Source organism: Mycetomoellerius zeteki, unplaced genomic scaffold (genome assembly GCF_001594055.1).
Source record: "Mycetomoellerius zeteki isolate Tzet28-1 unplaced genomic scaffold, Tzet1.0 scaffold174, whole genome shotgun sequence".
NCBI classification, from domain to species: Eukaryota; Metazoa; Arthropoda; class Insecta; order Hymenoptera; family Formicidae; genus Mycetomoellerius; species Mycetomoellerius zeteki.
In genome coordinates, this window is record NW_017256696.1 from 408,454 (window position 1) to 425,490 (window position 17,037).

Consider the following 17,037-nt stretch of genomic DNA (forward strand, 5'->3'; position numbering starts at 1 on the left):
CTGTAAAAAGGTTAGTATAACGAATCTAAAAGATCCGTATCATTCTGTTAATTAAAATCCTAATTTTTTTTTCAAATATGTATCATTTCAGAAATAAGCTTATTATTTAATGTTTGATGTTGTTCCAATCAAAATCATGTGCCAAATTAATTTTGTAATTACAGAGTGCTCGGTGGTATTTCTATTTATGTAGTTCCAATACTCATTTATTCTAATTTTTAATAAGCATTCTAAGATACAAATCAATAGAAGATTTTTGGTCAGTATCTCATAAGTTATAAATAGTTTAGCCAATTTAACTGAAATAATTTTTTCCATATAGTTAATAAAAGGTTTTCTATATTTTCAGCATTAATACAGATACTAATTACAATCGCGTGAAAAGAATAATAATTTTTTTATTCTAATATCGCGCTCGTAGCGGATTATCCATTCGTTAAGACCGGAAAATAGTCTCTGATAGATCATACTCTTCGATACAAAGAAGATCAATTTCTAGCTATCCGAGTTGGATACGTCACTTTTCAGGTAGACATCGCACATGCGAACCAACGGTGCGCAATTGATGGCGCGGAGGCGGTCAGTAGGATTTATGTATGAAATGCCGGCGGGGTTTGGAGAGATAAATTAGTCGCCTCAGCAATAAAAAGCCGACTTGCGGATAGCCTGGATTATACGGATGCACTGTGCGCTGAATCGATGGTACTTCTTGCTACCTTCTGCCTGATCATCCACCGTCAACGTTATCCATTTTCATTCCCATATGTACTCATGCCCGAAATCTATTACACGCCTTTGTTCAAAGACATATAATAAAAGACATATGCATATACATTTATCATTTTCTTACTTCGCAAGTGACACAATTGAAAAAATTAAGTTTCTTAGAAAAGGGAGAAAAATTATTTTTCGACAGAAAATTATCATTAATTAATTAAATAATGTCGCGATAAAAAAAAACAGACCAAATGTCGTTTTTATCATTTTCATTTCGTAACCCTTAAAAAACTATCCTTTTCGAGTTGTGATGATTTGGACTCATAGAAGTTTTATGTGTCGTGTGTATTATTAACACAGAAGAAAAATAAAAATACTTTCTACATTAATATATTAGAGATAGACATAAAGAAATATTTCTATCATTATTAATGACTAGTGATTAATAGAATAAAAGTCAAGTAAAATTGCTGCTAAAAATAAAAGCATTAAAGAGCGATAATCTTGTATTTAGTACGGTTTGAAAAATTATTCCTATAAAAATTATTCTTCAAAACAATGAAGTTAAATAAATGTTTTAAAATAATGTTTGAAAATCTAAAATGTAAAATGCGTTTGCATAAAGTATAATATATATGTTTTTCATTCTCAGTGGATAAAATACTTTAGAGGTTTAATTTTGGCACAAAGACATTTTTTAAAAGCTTCAAGTACGTCAATGCAGAATCACGAGGGGATATTTTAAGCAAGTTTTTTCTGAGTACCCATGATATTATATCTAACTTCAGCGTAAAAGCACATTGAATTTTAAATGCGTCCACGTCTCATAATCCCGTCTATGTTGCACGCTCGGACGTTTTCGCGTGTTTTAATATAAACAGGGCACCAGTACCAGGGCTTAAGTTCCATCTCGCATGCGCTACGTCGCGCGCCGCCTCAACTTTTCAGCATGTAAAATGTAAATGAATGGAGACGAGGGAGAAAGGGAGGGATGTTTCGAACGTTAACCGCATGAGAAATCGTTGCGGCGGTCCTCGTCGACGTGTGAAACGTGGGAACAATACGACCGAGCACCACGATGTCCAGAAATGCGTGAAAAAAAAGGGTCCGTTATGTCAAAAGTTTCATTTCGCGAAATGAAAATAATATTAAATCAGACCGCATATGCGCGCATGCATCGTTTACCGTGTTGCCGAATTACTGTCCCGACAGTGCTCGAACGTTATTACATGCTTTTATTTTATCCGTTTCCACATTGTACCTTCTTGGTAAATTCGTGAGCGAGGTCTTCGAGTTTATATGGCAAATTTATAACGGAGCGCGAACACAAGAGAAACAGCGAACTTAATTTAAATTAACAACGAAACTCTCCATCGCAATCTCGGGATTTCTTGCGGCGAGATGAATTCTAGCTTGCAAGGTACACGGTGGACAGAACAACCAGCAGAAGACATCTTGCGTTTTACATTCGTAAGCCTTTGCCGTTAATAACACCACGCTCATCTGCATCTTTTTCCGGAATTTTCCGCCACCGTGTCTCTATATTGCCATTCCGTTTTCCCTTCTTTCTAGTCTGCGCAATTTATCCATATTGTGGCTATTTAATTAACCTCAATGTGATTCTACAACAACGCTCTACATAAAATTTCTATTATGGTAATCCTTTATGTCCAAATTTGACAATTTCAATATCAATATTATTCTGACAAAAATTGTAAATAATAACATATACAGATATGTTTAATTAAATTTTTAATTAAAAATTGAAACGTTTGTAATTAAAAAATTTAGCCAATTAAGCTTCGATGCTGTAAATATATAAGTATAAATAATCGCAAAGCAAATTATGTCATCGAAAATTTGTTGTTTAAATATTAAATTTCAGTAAAATAAAGAGACTGTGAGAAAATTTTAGCATCCTTTAAGGAATCTGCCATTAATAATTTACGTGTAATAAATATAAACAAAAATATAGCGGGAGAGAAAAAAAGCACAGAGATACTTCTGTAAATGTTGCAGGTGCCAATGCTTGTCATTTCGCGTTTCAAAAGTAACAAACGGTTCGATGCCAGCAAATTAAAACGTTTAATTCGCCATCCAAAAGTTAACTCGTTACCCCAGCGCTGATTGCATCGCAAGCGAAAATCGAAACACGCCCGGCGTAACGGGTCAATAATACTTGATTTTTTGATTCGTTATAGACGCGCGGCATCGATAAATCTCTCACAATCAACGCGGTTTCGAGCCGGAGTAAGTGATGTATGAACAAATTCCAATCAGTGGCCCGACAAATTATCGATCCGCGAGTATAGCTAGTATTACCACCTATAGATGTCGATTTGTTGATTTCTAAACGGTCCGCCGCGTGGGCCAGATAATAAAACCAAGCCTGGGAGATTTATTCAATGGTACTCTTCGGAAAGTAATAATGCACCTGCGGTTGTATCATCGATAGGACATCGCGTTCATTCAATCCAAAGCCGTTTATTATTACTTCTTTCAACACGAATGAAATCGAAAGAAGCGTCCTGCAACATTGAAGCTGCGACTAATAATCACGTCGGCATATCGATCAGCCGTTGGCTGGAAAAACATTTTGCATTTACCCGAAAATAGCTACTTACTAAATTATACGTACCGCCAGCTTCGGAATGGAATAAAACATATTTTCTCATTTGCGCAAATAAAGTAAATGACGCAATGAAATGAATTCAATTACGCGTTATTCATGCAAATAAAATTATCAAGATTTTGTATACTAATGCGCTCAGCTTAATGAAATTGAGTTTATATAATTTAATATAATATTAAAACACGGATGAAATACATATTAGTAATCTATAAGCACACGATATGCAAAACATCCATTCTGATATCATCACGTTTATCCTCACGTTTTACTCCGTGTATTAGTAGCTCGTTATTCAATCTATGAAGAACGACTCGCTGTACGGAATTTAGATGGAATCTCGGTACCATCGCGGTTGGTTAAATTACGATTTCGTATAATTAGGTCGCAAGAGAGGAAAAAGCTGACGTGCTTCTGCCTGGGGATCTCTTTTTGCTCGTTCTTTGCAGTACTCGATTTTCCGTGGCGAAGTCTTGCGTTTATTAACATCTTATTCTGAAAGTTCAGAGAGAAGCGCTAAGCGCGACCGGTTATAATTTCGTGGTTGCATTTTGCACGTTATTCCGTCGACAGCGTGATTTCGACTCGTTTCTGAAGGGATCGTACTTTATCGACTCTCAGTTATATTTTAACGAATGCGCGGGATAACGAGGTGCAACGCGCGCAGTTAATATATGCGCGTATCCGCTTGCCAATTATGGTCGACTGCTATAACAACTTTCCCTCATCTGTGGATCAAACTTACTTTGTTATTGTATGAACGCTATTAAATGTATAATAACTAGTGCTGCATTGTCAACGTGATAAAGTTGCCACCATACGAATTTTATTGAGCCCACAAGCGTTTTTGTACAAGATTGTTACGTATCATGTATAGATAGTTGGCGAACTTTGTGAGAAATCTATATCGATTGCATTAATTTTTTATAGACGAAAAGAACCAACAAAATCGTTCAAAATTGTTGCTGAACAAAATCGTTCTTTCCGTGATTTTTTAATCATTTTCGATTTGGTAGTCCAACAAAATTATTTTCAGATCTGTATCTAGTTAAAGAGAGGAAAATAAAAAGTTCTTCTCTTATTGTATAAAGAGATGGCAAAATATCTCAAAAATTCTAAATTTTACAAACAAATATTTCAGATAAAAGTAGAGTTTAAGAAGACCTAGTCACTGAATCTATCAGTTTGACTTTAGGTGTCATCGTCGAGACCGGCAAGATTATCTTGGATTTTTATGTGGAACTCTCTACTTTTTCTTACATATCTTATAGCTCTTGTTAAGACTTTTTCAAGATATAATGTTACATACTTTAGGTCAGGTGTTCCGAAGTTATTGAATATCTTGTTATAAGATTTTAGCAACTATAAGTCGATCAAACGAAAATTGTTCATTTTTTTACTCTTTAAAGTCTTACATGTTTTATTCAGCAAGTCATAAACTACAATGCATGAGAAAACCAGTCGATTTCATCGAAATCCAATTTCATATAGGATTAATGCGAGATTTTTTTTAGATAGTCCAGAAAAATCGTTCTTTCCATGTACAAATAAGATTCTTTGTTATTGTCAATTGTCTAGCAACTGCGTAGTTCTTTAAAGAAGCTTGAACAGTATTTGTAAAATACAACACAAAAATCAGATCGTCATAGTATTGTTGTTTATCGTATCGTACGTCTACCTATAAAGTATTGTATAGAGAGGCAAGTGCTTGTCAAAACCAACTATTGAAAATCGAAGCCAGACGTATTGTGAACGGGACTCTCAATCGCATCTTCGTATATCCAATTATCGAGGTCTTGCAAGAATGTATTGTATGAATTATACATTGTATCTGTACCAATTCAAGTACCTACTTTTATGCGTACTAAGAAAAGAGTCTTTAGATATTCCATATTTTTCTGTAACTATTTTCGTCTATTGATAATGGAATCAATATTTATCAGTTACCAACAATGTGCTATCAAAACGACTTAACCGAGGTTAATTTCTAACGTTTTAATAAGAGTACAATAAAAATAAATTAAAATATTCTTTTAATTAAGTCATTATAAAACAACAATTATTTTGACATAAGGTAAACCCGGTAAATACGCCGCACTGGGATTTACGTCGCAGAAGTCAGAAAAAATAGAAGGAGTGAGGGTAATTTTGTCGCAACTATTCTCTGTTACATGCCTTTGTATTATATTAGTATTGAGTTATAATTTCAGCTTCTTACTATTAATATTAATAAAATTATTGTGAGTTGAATCGATTTGTCACTGTAATAAGTAGCCATATATCATAAATTATAATCTACATAAAATGATTATTGTAGGGGGTGTAAAAGACCTAGTGGTTATTTCGTGATATGTAAAAGAAATATGGGCCGTAGCGAAAAAATGATATAAATGTGTTGAGATTAAAAATGGCAAGATAGGTTGTCGATATTGACATGGTTTATAGGTCATTTCGTTTATCTGTTTCATTGGTAAAATTGTTATTCAAATACCTACACTTTTGAGAGGATCGTTGACACTCTTGATAAAAAATTAAACAATTATACAAGTTTCAAAAAATGCAACAGTTATCAAATATTTAAAATGATATTCGCACAACAAATTCTTTGAGAACAAATATCTTGGTCGACGTAGCATTCAAGAAATAAATCGCTGCGTCTATTGCAACCCGGATAACCAGAGCAGAAACATAGGAAAAGCAAGCTTTAAAGCAGATAACCTGATTATTAGCTCTTTGCTAATCTTTTCTACAAAATTAGACCAACTCTCAGTTACGAAACGAAGTTCTCTAGTCGTTCTCTGTGTACTGCAAAGTAGATTCCCTGCCGTCCCGTGGAATTGAATCCTTGTGCAACTTCGGTTTTCAACGAGAGAAATAGCCACTGTAACCTTTTGCCATTCACTGTATTGTAATTCCGCCGATAGAGAATTCGGATTTAGTAACGTTCCATTGTGCGCATTATTTCGCATTCGATGGCGCATTGTGAATCCCGTTGCGTACACAAACGGATTAATGCGAAATATAAGCAAAAAGAAAATTAAAATTTATTTCCTCTATAGACAGTTTCGATAAAAATTATCAAAGAGCTTTTGTCGTAAATTGAATTTTGTATTAATCATTTATTTACAGGTGTAGTTTTATATTATACATGAGGTATAATCAATAATGTCCTGGATAGAATTCGTTACATAAAAACTACATTATTGACCGGAAATATAAATAAGTTAATGATTCTTTTTTTATATAATAAATTTTTTACGTAATAATTATTTTATTCATCTAATGGATTTGTTTGAAAATAAAGCAAAAACCATTTGTTTCACAATATACTCTTCAATTTAAAAAGAAAAAAAATAGAATCAAAGGGCCGAGCTCACTAGGAATTTATTAGGTTTCCTTTGCAAATTTTCTCTTTTAAAAGGCAAACGTGCTTCCCACAAGATAGAACTTAATGTGGCGAAATAACTGTATAAATAAAATGTGCACGGATTACTAGAATTGTTGCACAAAATCCAAAAAAATTTTGACCCAGATTAATTTCAACAATTTATAAATGTACCAATTTTTGTAAAATAATTTCCGTTCTTAATTGTTATTTATCCTACCTCATATATTCAAAGCAAAAAGTTAATTCATTACAATCCGACTGTTGCTAGTCATTTCTATTAAAACTCGAGCGAAATAATAAACGTTTTGTGAAAAAGATGTATAAAATTTTTCCATAATGTTTCCATAATGGACGTTGTACATAAAGCACGTTTTTAACAATAAATTTTATATCAAAATATCCTATGCGTTACTGAAATAAAAACTCGTCACAATAAAACATATCTATTCGCGTTGTCTATAGATATAGACAACGCGGCGAGAATTTAGGTGCGGATTTGCAGCGACAAATTTGAAAATCTTGATGGCGCAAAGCATATTTCAGGAATGAGCTCGCGAAGCCGGCCGTAATAGCCCCATTCATCGGACATTCGAAAGAGGATTTTATGGACTCTCTGTACAAAGTACAGCATGCAAATGCGATTATGCCACAACGATATACGAGTGAATCGATCGCCGCGCTTCTATACTCTCGGATGCCCTTTCAAACTGAGAGTAGTTAATTTTCTATCTGCAGATCTAATTCGGCGCTTCTGCATCTCTCTTTCAACAATTTGCGATTATTATGGCATACCGTTATTAATCATGTAACCTTCTTATACGTAAATCCCAGTTAAAAAGCCTATTGTACGTACAGAGATTATGGATTCGAAAGATATGTAAATATATTTGTGATTATCTGATAACATCTTGATATTTTGCAAACTTTTTTTTCTAAAAATACGAAAAATCATTCACTATACTTTTTAAAGAATTATTTTGAAATATTATACATCAATAAGAATCAACGCGAATAATGATGCGTTACTAAATTTTATTGCAATTAATAAATTACATCGATAGTATTACAACTAGCAAACGTTTCGAACAATGTTTTCGGTCCTCAACAGTGCTTAAATCGTAGTCAGAAGTGATGTCATGTACTACAGTGTTTGTAATCTGTAACATGCAAATTTGGTTTTTGACATCACTTCTGACTACGATTTAAGCACTGATAAGCATCGAAAACGTTGGTTGAAATGTTTGTTAGCAGTAATATTATTGATGTAATTTATTAATTGTAATAAAATTTAAGTAGCGTACCATTATTTGCGTTAATTGTCATTTGTGTGTTTCAAAATATTTTTTATTAGATTTACTCTTAGAGCCGTCATATTTTTATCTTTTATTCAATTTTTAAGAATTTTTATTAAAAAATCCAATTAAACTACTAATTTACCTAATATAATAATAAATATATAATTATTACTTAATGCTACACGAAGAGTTTGGTTGAAGTATCTAAAAAGTTAAAAGACATACATATCTGAAAATAAATTTTGTTGACTTATCAAAATAATTATTTTGGAAATTCAAACATCCAACAAAATAATTTTCAGATCTATTTAAATTTTTAAATATTTTAGCAAAATTGTTTCTTTCATATAGTTGTATATTTATTATCAAAAGAATAGAGATATCAAAAATTTATATATAATAACGGTTCAATAAATTAAGATATATCCACTATGAATACTCGTGTTTTTCATTTATACCATAAACACAACTTAAAAACTTTCATATAGATTCAGATTTTCAATACGAATATAAATTTGGATAAAACAGACATTGTTTATTTGTTCGCAAAAATAAACTGATGTCTGTGAAAAAGTCATAATTTACAATTCAAATTTCCATTCAACCGTAAATACATCAAGAGTGATATCAAAATATCGTGCTTAAATGTAATCGAGTGATATTTGCAATAGATCAATGTTACTTATAGTTAGTTGTTCGTTTTTCTTGGATAACACTGATACCTGCAATTCTCTTCACGATAAACGCCTCTCGCTCTTTAACGTGCAAATGTGCGCGCCGGTTCAATGAATCGGTAATATTTTCACAGGACCATTACGCGCAATTATTCCACAATTGCGCCCAATTTCTACCAATGCGCGAAGGCCGGAATGGATATTATGTAACGGTAGAGTAACGGCGTATCGGCCATTAATATTTCGCGCTTGTCATCGAAATTCAATTTCCGCACGGTGGTCGACGCTCGCCAGGAACTCTAATTCAGTGTCTGTGGTCGCGTCAATCAACTATAGCATTGGCCAACTAGCTGGAAATAATTAACGCCTCGTACACGTTGCAGCTCGTAAACATCTTCATTTCTCAATACTATCACTTCGATTAGACAAGTGTAATGACTGGATCTCCGCTGATTTTCGTGCTATCTTATTCAATCGTAACTTTCCGATAAACTCTAATCTATGAGTGTCAATTTTTCCATATATGCAATTAATTCCATGTATTTGATACAATGATATTTTTTTATTATTTTAAATGATTGTTGAGATGCAATCGTGTGCATAAATATATTATATAATAAAAAACATGTAATTATATAATAAATAAAATTAATATGTAGGTCACTTTTAAGCAGAATCGTAAAGTTCGTATAAACTTGTTCTCGTAAAACTTGTAAGAACTGATGACTGGAGTTGCAACTCTATGCGTACCGTAAGACGTACGATCATTTGTCAATATCTACAATTTCTCGTAAATCTTACGGCTAGCAAAAAACTTGTCTGTAAAGATACTGCATAAAGTTATAAGCATTCCGGTCAAAGTTCTTATAAGTCTTACTAGAACAAGTTACGAACCTTGCGATTCTGTTTAGAATTGACCCATTGGACCGATAAAAATATATCAAATAAGAGAAAGATTCTTATTCAGTCAAAATGGATTTGATGCTTGACATTCATACACAAATTTGCATTTTTTAGTTTATAAACTGTGCGCCAATTCGGTTTGTCAAACTAAAAACGCAATCATAAACTGAAGTTGAAAAAATAACATTATACAAATTTCATTGATCGTCGATTTAATAATTCTAATAAACAGTTTAAAATCCTGTAAAAAAACTTTTGCAAAAAAATATCACTTCAACCAAAGCATGTGGAGATATTTGTCGCAATAATTGGCAACAGGAAATAAGAGAATATTTAATTAAATAAAAGAAAGCTTCACATTTTCGGTCAAAGTGGATTTTAATTGGCTTGATAATGTTCATATGAATCATAGGTATTATAAATTGATGATCAATGAAATCTGTACTTTAGTTTACGATTACATTTAAGTTCAACAAACTGAATCGGTGCGCAATTTATAAAACTAAAAAATGTGTTTACAAATTTGCATATAAATTAACAGTAGCATCAAGATTCACTTTGATTAAAAATCGGACTTTTTTCCTTATTTAAAAATAATATGTAATAAATATTCCAAAGAACAATTTAGCATTAAAAATATTTTAATATGACAAAGTTTTCATTTTATAAAAACATAGAAATAGATTAGATGAAATTTGAGGGAAATCTCTCAATAGATTTTTCTAGTTAAGAAAAAAACATTTCTCATACATTTTACACACGACGGTCTTAAATATCTGTCTTATCGTTGTTCATAAAACAAATAATACATTTAAATTGTATGCAATTAACACGTGGTTATTCTGTGATAATCACGTACGCGAGGTTTTTAATCATTCAGTATAATGCGAGACCAGGGAAATCGATCGTCGCATGGCAAACGGCTTTAATTCAGTGGTCGCACAGTGCAATTATGTCTTTAATTCACGGCGATAAAAAAGGAACACGTAAAGGGGACTTTCCAACAAGATTGAGTGCCATAACGACCACTCTAACTTTTCGAGAGGACGAGCGAGCGGCGTGTGCTCCGTCGTAAGAAATACTTTAATGTAAGAACTTTGCAATAAGCGATACAATTCTGAATATAAAACCTGATATGAGAGGCCATCCTTTTGTTCCTGCATCGAGTACCGTGTCTTTCTCGTTTACGAACAAAAACCTATATTCTCGATATCGATATTCATCGAGGTCGCATTAAGCGTAATACTTTCTTTCTATTCATTCAAGTTATTTGTCGAAATATTCGATAAATATTTGCAAAAAAGAAAATAAATATTGTGACACGAACCACGTTACTCGTAAATTACGTTGTTTTCTTGCCCATCCGTAGATATCCAATTTCGCAGCGAATGCCGGAACGTTCAATCCGTAAGAAACTGAGTTCGACGTAATATACGTGCCAGCAAGATAGGTATGCGGAAAATTTTAATACTGCATTCGCTCTTACTAACTCAGAGAGAGGGCAGAGATCCACGATTTATGCCTACGCCAGAGAAATAGTAGTAGCTACATTATATACGTTGTACATGCATGATTGCATTCGGCATTTGCAATCGAAAACTGTATCCGTTCTATCATTCGATAGAAATACTAATAATATATAATATTATATTTAATATCTATATGAAACTAATATATCCCTTAGATATTCCTTAGATTTGTTTCTTTACAGATTTCACATCTATATTTTACTTAATTGATTGATATAAAGATAAGTCACCAGTTATAAATGTATAGGCTAACTGTAAATAAATTTAAAGATAAAATTGACGTATTAAATGAATAAAATTAATCAAATAGACATAAAAATGCTCATATGATTTTTAATAAAATTTTATTATTAAACTGAATTGGAACACATAACTGATGTTTTATCTCTTCTTTATGTCCATATTTGTGATATACATATATATACATATTTAAAGAATTTCTAAATATGACTTTCTCTCTCAACACTTTATAATATTTAATATTAGAGATAGAAAGATATGTGAAGAGGTGACGAAGACCTTTCACAGATACAGATCAAATTTATTGGAGAGATAGGCAAAAAGAACAGAGAAAATAAAATATCTATTAAATGTGAACAATTTTCCCTTACTCAATAATACTTAAAATAGAAAAAGCAGTTCCACCTTAAGTGACCATGACCCTAAGTGACCTCCAATAGATTTTAACCGTCGTTCATTATTCGTTAAAAAGTTATTAACAATCAAAATTCGTATAACTATTTCCTCTGCATGAAAAGTCAGATGTTTCTAGATAGGAGGGGAAGGGGGGAACCGACTATAGGAGAGTACGACTTTTCATGCAAAGCGAGATCCACCCTACCTCCCATGTGACATATATTCAATTCCATGTCATTAAAAAAAAATAGAAAGCGCTCGTAAATATCATAATCAAATAACTATTCTATCTAATCAATTTGGAAATTCATACAGAGGAATTTAAAGAAAGGAAGAACTAACCATCTGACTTAATTATTTGCTTCAAATGAATAAATCGCACAAAACATCTATCTCGGTAACTATACTCTTCAACATGCACCTACGAATTGTAAATAGTTAATTAATCACGTCCGATATTAATAATTGTTCATAGGAAATGATTGCGATTATCGAGACATGATAATACGTGGAGCGATTTCCACCGCTGCTACCTACTCGAGCTTCGCGATATGATTGCTAGCACGATGACCTGGTGTAAAGCACGTGCGTACAGAAAATAATCGTTCTCTCTATGCGCCACAATACAAACGCCAAAGCCGCGCGTCATAACACAAACCCCAACCACTGACCGAACGTTTTTTTAGTAATCCTCAAATATTCAAAACGTTATAAATAAAATTCAATCAAATATTTTATTTCTTTTCGATTATTTTACATAAATAGGCTATTGCTGTGTATATATACTTTGTTTTATCAGGATTAAGGATAAGTTAATGTTTTTCTTCAACTAAATTAAATTAGAATTGATGGCTTATAAAATTAGTTTAGTTAAGTTGAAAATCGAATGAATAAAATACTAACCGAGTTAAAGTTATATTAAGACTGAATTAACTTAAGTTAAATAAAAAGTTAATTTTAAAAAACATTTTTATTAAATCAGAACATCCTAATTTTTCTTAAAATTAGATTACTTTAAATAACAATTACCGATAATACGATAATATAAATTATCAAAAAAATTAATATTTTATTTGTAAATTATATGCAATAATAAAGATATTGCTTGTATAATAAAAAACTGATTTACCAGATCTACAGTTTTAACGCTGATTCTAAGCTTATTAGATGAAGTTATCAATGACAACTTGTCATGGCAAAGATACTCTCGGTGATTTGTCATTGTCTTCCAAAAAGTGACAATCAAATAGAACTTGATATATGTTTTGAATGAATTTGAACCTGAATTTTTGGCACAGAGAATAGCTACGCAACTCTCTATATGCCACGATCGATACAAAAATTAATTCTTTATATTTTTTAATGTCACTTTTGAAGTAAAAAGGAGTGATGCGTATGCTGTATATACGGTTAATAAAAAATTTTATTGTTAAACATTTATCATTTAACTATTTTAAAAATAAAAGTATAAATAATATAGATTTACATTAATAATAATAGATTACATTAATTATTTTCAAAGAATTAATTTTAGTATTTGCTTCAAGAATAAAATTTATTATCATTTTGATAAAAAATTTTTTATCAAAGTCTTAAGGTTTTATATAGATCAATATTTGTTACAATTATGATTCTAAAATTTTTTTATGTTTTACAAAAAATAAGATTGTATAATAAATTAATTCTCATAATTTTGATAAATATAAAAGTGGCACTATATCATTACAAAAAGTGTAATAATACAATCATATTCTCTCAAATTATTAAAATCGTACAGTTTTATTTCTTTTAAAATATAAATTGAAAAAGTAATAACAAATAAATATCTATAAATATTTTTTCCGAACAATGACACATTTTACTTTTTTAATAATTTAATATATTAGACTTAATTATTCATTTAAAGTGCAATAATTAATTTAAAATCGATTATTAAATTTAATTAAATTAAATTTAAATATATCAATTATAAATCAACTATTTAAATTTTCGTAGTTTAAATATACATTAAATACAAAAAAGAAAAAAAAACTAAATTACAATGTTTACGGAATTACGTGAACATTTTCAATAAGTGTCAGCTTTAATAAAAATACGTTTATAAGACCGTAATTTCAATATTTGATTTTGCTTGAATTAAATTGTGATAAAAGAAGATATTATGGAAGTTTTATGTCGAGTTTGATCTTTATCCACTTTGTCCACTTACTTATTGTTTAAATATTATCGGAACTACGAGATGAGTGTAATAAAAAATGAAAAAAAAAAAGAACTTTAAAGTTCTCTTGCAATAACATGTCCTTTCTTTATCTCTATTTAAATATCCACCTTGGTCGCAGTATACTTCGGTAGCGGCATTACGCGGAATTTCTATTCTCCCGCGAAGAAAGAGAATTATCGCACAATTTTATCTCGAAGATTCGTTTGCATATTTTTGCCGATGGCGAAATCCGTTTAGCAACCCTCAGACAATACACCCTCGTCTAGGACAAGCAAATATAAACAGGCAATCAGGTTCGGTCCCAAATTCGAAATAGCAAGATAAATAAGTTGATAGGATGATGCTAATTGCGATACCGAGAACACCTACTGCATTAAAGAGATAACAAGGAGCCCATTAGCGTAACGAAGCCGAGTAGCCAAATCCATTTTTGCACGAAGTTTCGTCGCGCGCAATAATGAATGTTAATACAGTTACACGAATGTTCCTGTCAATTATGAGACTTTAAATTGTTTCGGGGCATATTATAAGAATTCAAGATACAGATGCTCTCTTACTAATATAATGTAATTCGTACGCTCAGTTTCACAAAAAATTATAAAAAGAAATTCTTGAACAAAATTGTTAGATTAAAATATCTACAAATTAAGAAATTACGAGTTGAACCAATAGAGGAGAAAAATGAAAATTTGAAATTATTTGTAGTAATTACATCGCAATACAATAAAACAATTAAAATAACTTAAATTATTTGATTATATCATCAATAATTTTGTTATGACATTCAATGTAAACATATTTAATGTTTTTTAAAAATGCAGAAAAAGAAAGAAGAGATTATATTTTTTATATATATATTCTTGCATATATATATATAAAACGTGTTTTATTTTTTAAATACTCATGTAGATGTAATTTCAACATAATAGAATTACTCAAAGTTGATGAAATTTAGTTTTTGCGTGACGAAATAATTAATATTATTAATATAAAAAATGATTAATATTATATTAATATAAAAAAATGATTAATATTAATATAAAAATAGGATAGTCTAAATAAATAAATTATCGCACGGGTGTTATTTATATGGAGTATCCGGTTCGTAAATTGAAAGCAGCATGAAAGAGCTTCGCGATCAAAGTAGTAGATAAGTGTTACTGCAACATGAATCCTACATTGATTGAACTGTATCCGTTTGATTACAGTAATAACTAGGATACGACATTTGAATCACGTAAATTGAAAGGTTTTTTCACAAACAAGTCGTGATTTGAAGGTCTTCATTTCGTTGATATAATATCGTAAGCTACAGCACGCGTTTCATACATATAAAATATATCAAAAAGCAAATATAAATTCTTTTAATAATAAATACGTAATAAAATAGAAGAATTTTAATCAGTTAAATTCATGAATGTGCAAATCAATCTTTTTTTAAAAAAATATTGAGAGCTATAACTTAAGGAATGTTTAAAAATCAGAAAGATTTTTATTATGGAATAATCAATTCTAATTTGAATTAAGAAATTTTTTGTCAATATTAAAGTATATAACTTTTAATATACTTTACTTAAAAAAAAATCTAAAAAACTACTATATTAATCAATAACTAATTGACTAGATAAAATCTGACTTTTCTGATATAGGTACGTAGGAACAGTAGTAAATTGAAGCATGTTAATACAAACGTGTAACATGGTTTGCCGCTTGTTAGGGGATCAACATTTTCCAGCGTCAGCTACTATCGTTGCAGCTCGTTACGTTAAATTGTGTTTTTGGTATTTACAATGTTATTCTCGCAATCTCGTAGAAGAATATCTTTACAATCACTATAGCAATAATGTTTTTTATATTATTTAAAAAAACTGATTGTATGAATAAAAAAATTGAAAAATAAGTTTTCAAACCTTTTCCAAAAATTTATTTTTAATAATTTAATATTTCGCATTGTAGAAATGCATAAGTTCTTTAATATGTAGAGATAAATGAAGATCGATCATTCTGTATTTATGCCATCAAGATATAAATGCCTTAATAAAGAGACGCGAAATAATATGATAATCATCAATGAGTAAGCAGAAATTAAACGGCGACGGAACTTCTTGACATACTAACAAATGTTACGGTGTTTAGAAATAAAGCACATCCATACAAGCGTATAATTCGAATGGCTGCTAGTTATAGGATCATTATTCACTAGTCAGCTGAAACTTGTTATCTCTAAGGCATAATGTTACTCTTATATTGTACTATCGAAAGTTTCGTAAGTAATAATTGTCGTAAAGTGCGAAGTAATATTTTATAAAATACAAAATACTTTGAAGTACTTTGTATTTTATAAAAATTATATTTAACCCGTAACAGGAATATATATCTTTTATTATACTAAAGGAACATATGAATCCTTGGAACTGAAGTAGAAGTTTTCTTATTTTTATTTTCTTTAATTCTCTAGGGACAACATAGTCAATTGTTATTAAAAAGAAATTTCATCTTCATTTTTTAAATATAACTAATCCGTACAGATCCCGAATTTATCCCGAATTTAATTTTAAAGTGAACGTTACAAATATGCAACATTCATCCCTAAAGGATTAAAAAGATTTTTAAAAATACAAATAAAATATTATTCAATTTATTCCTTCTAAATAATGTTAAATATTAACACGCACTAAAATTTTTTTTCAAAAAACATTGTTTTTTAAATTATTTCCTGGATTATATAACTCTGGAACATATGTTCCAGTTACGGGTTAAGAGAATGCGGGTCATGAAAATCATAACTTTTTCCTTCAAAGGAAAAATGAAAATGGAGATTGAAATATAAGATATTTAATTATCTTACAGATGTAAGTTACCTTTTGTAGATTAAATGTGTCAATAATATTGTGTCAAATATTTTATAGATATGTTGTAGAATATATGAGATAGAGATATTAAGTAATGCATTACTTGTAATGTTTACCATTTTTGGAACGAGATAAATTATCGATTCAAATGGACGATTTGGAGAAATGACCGTAACTTTCAATTAGCAAACTT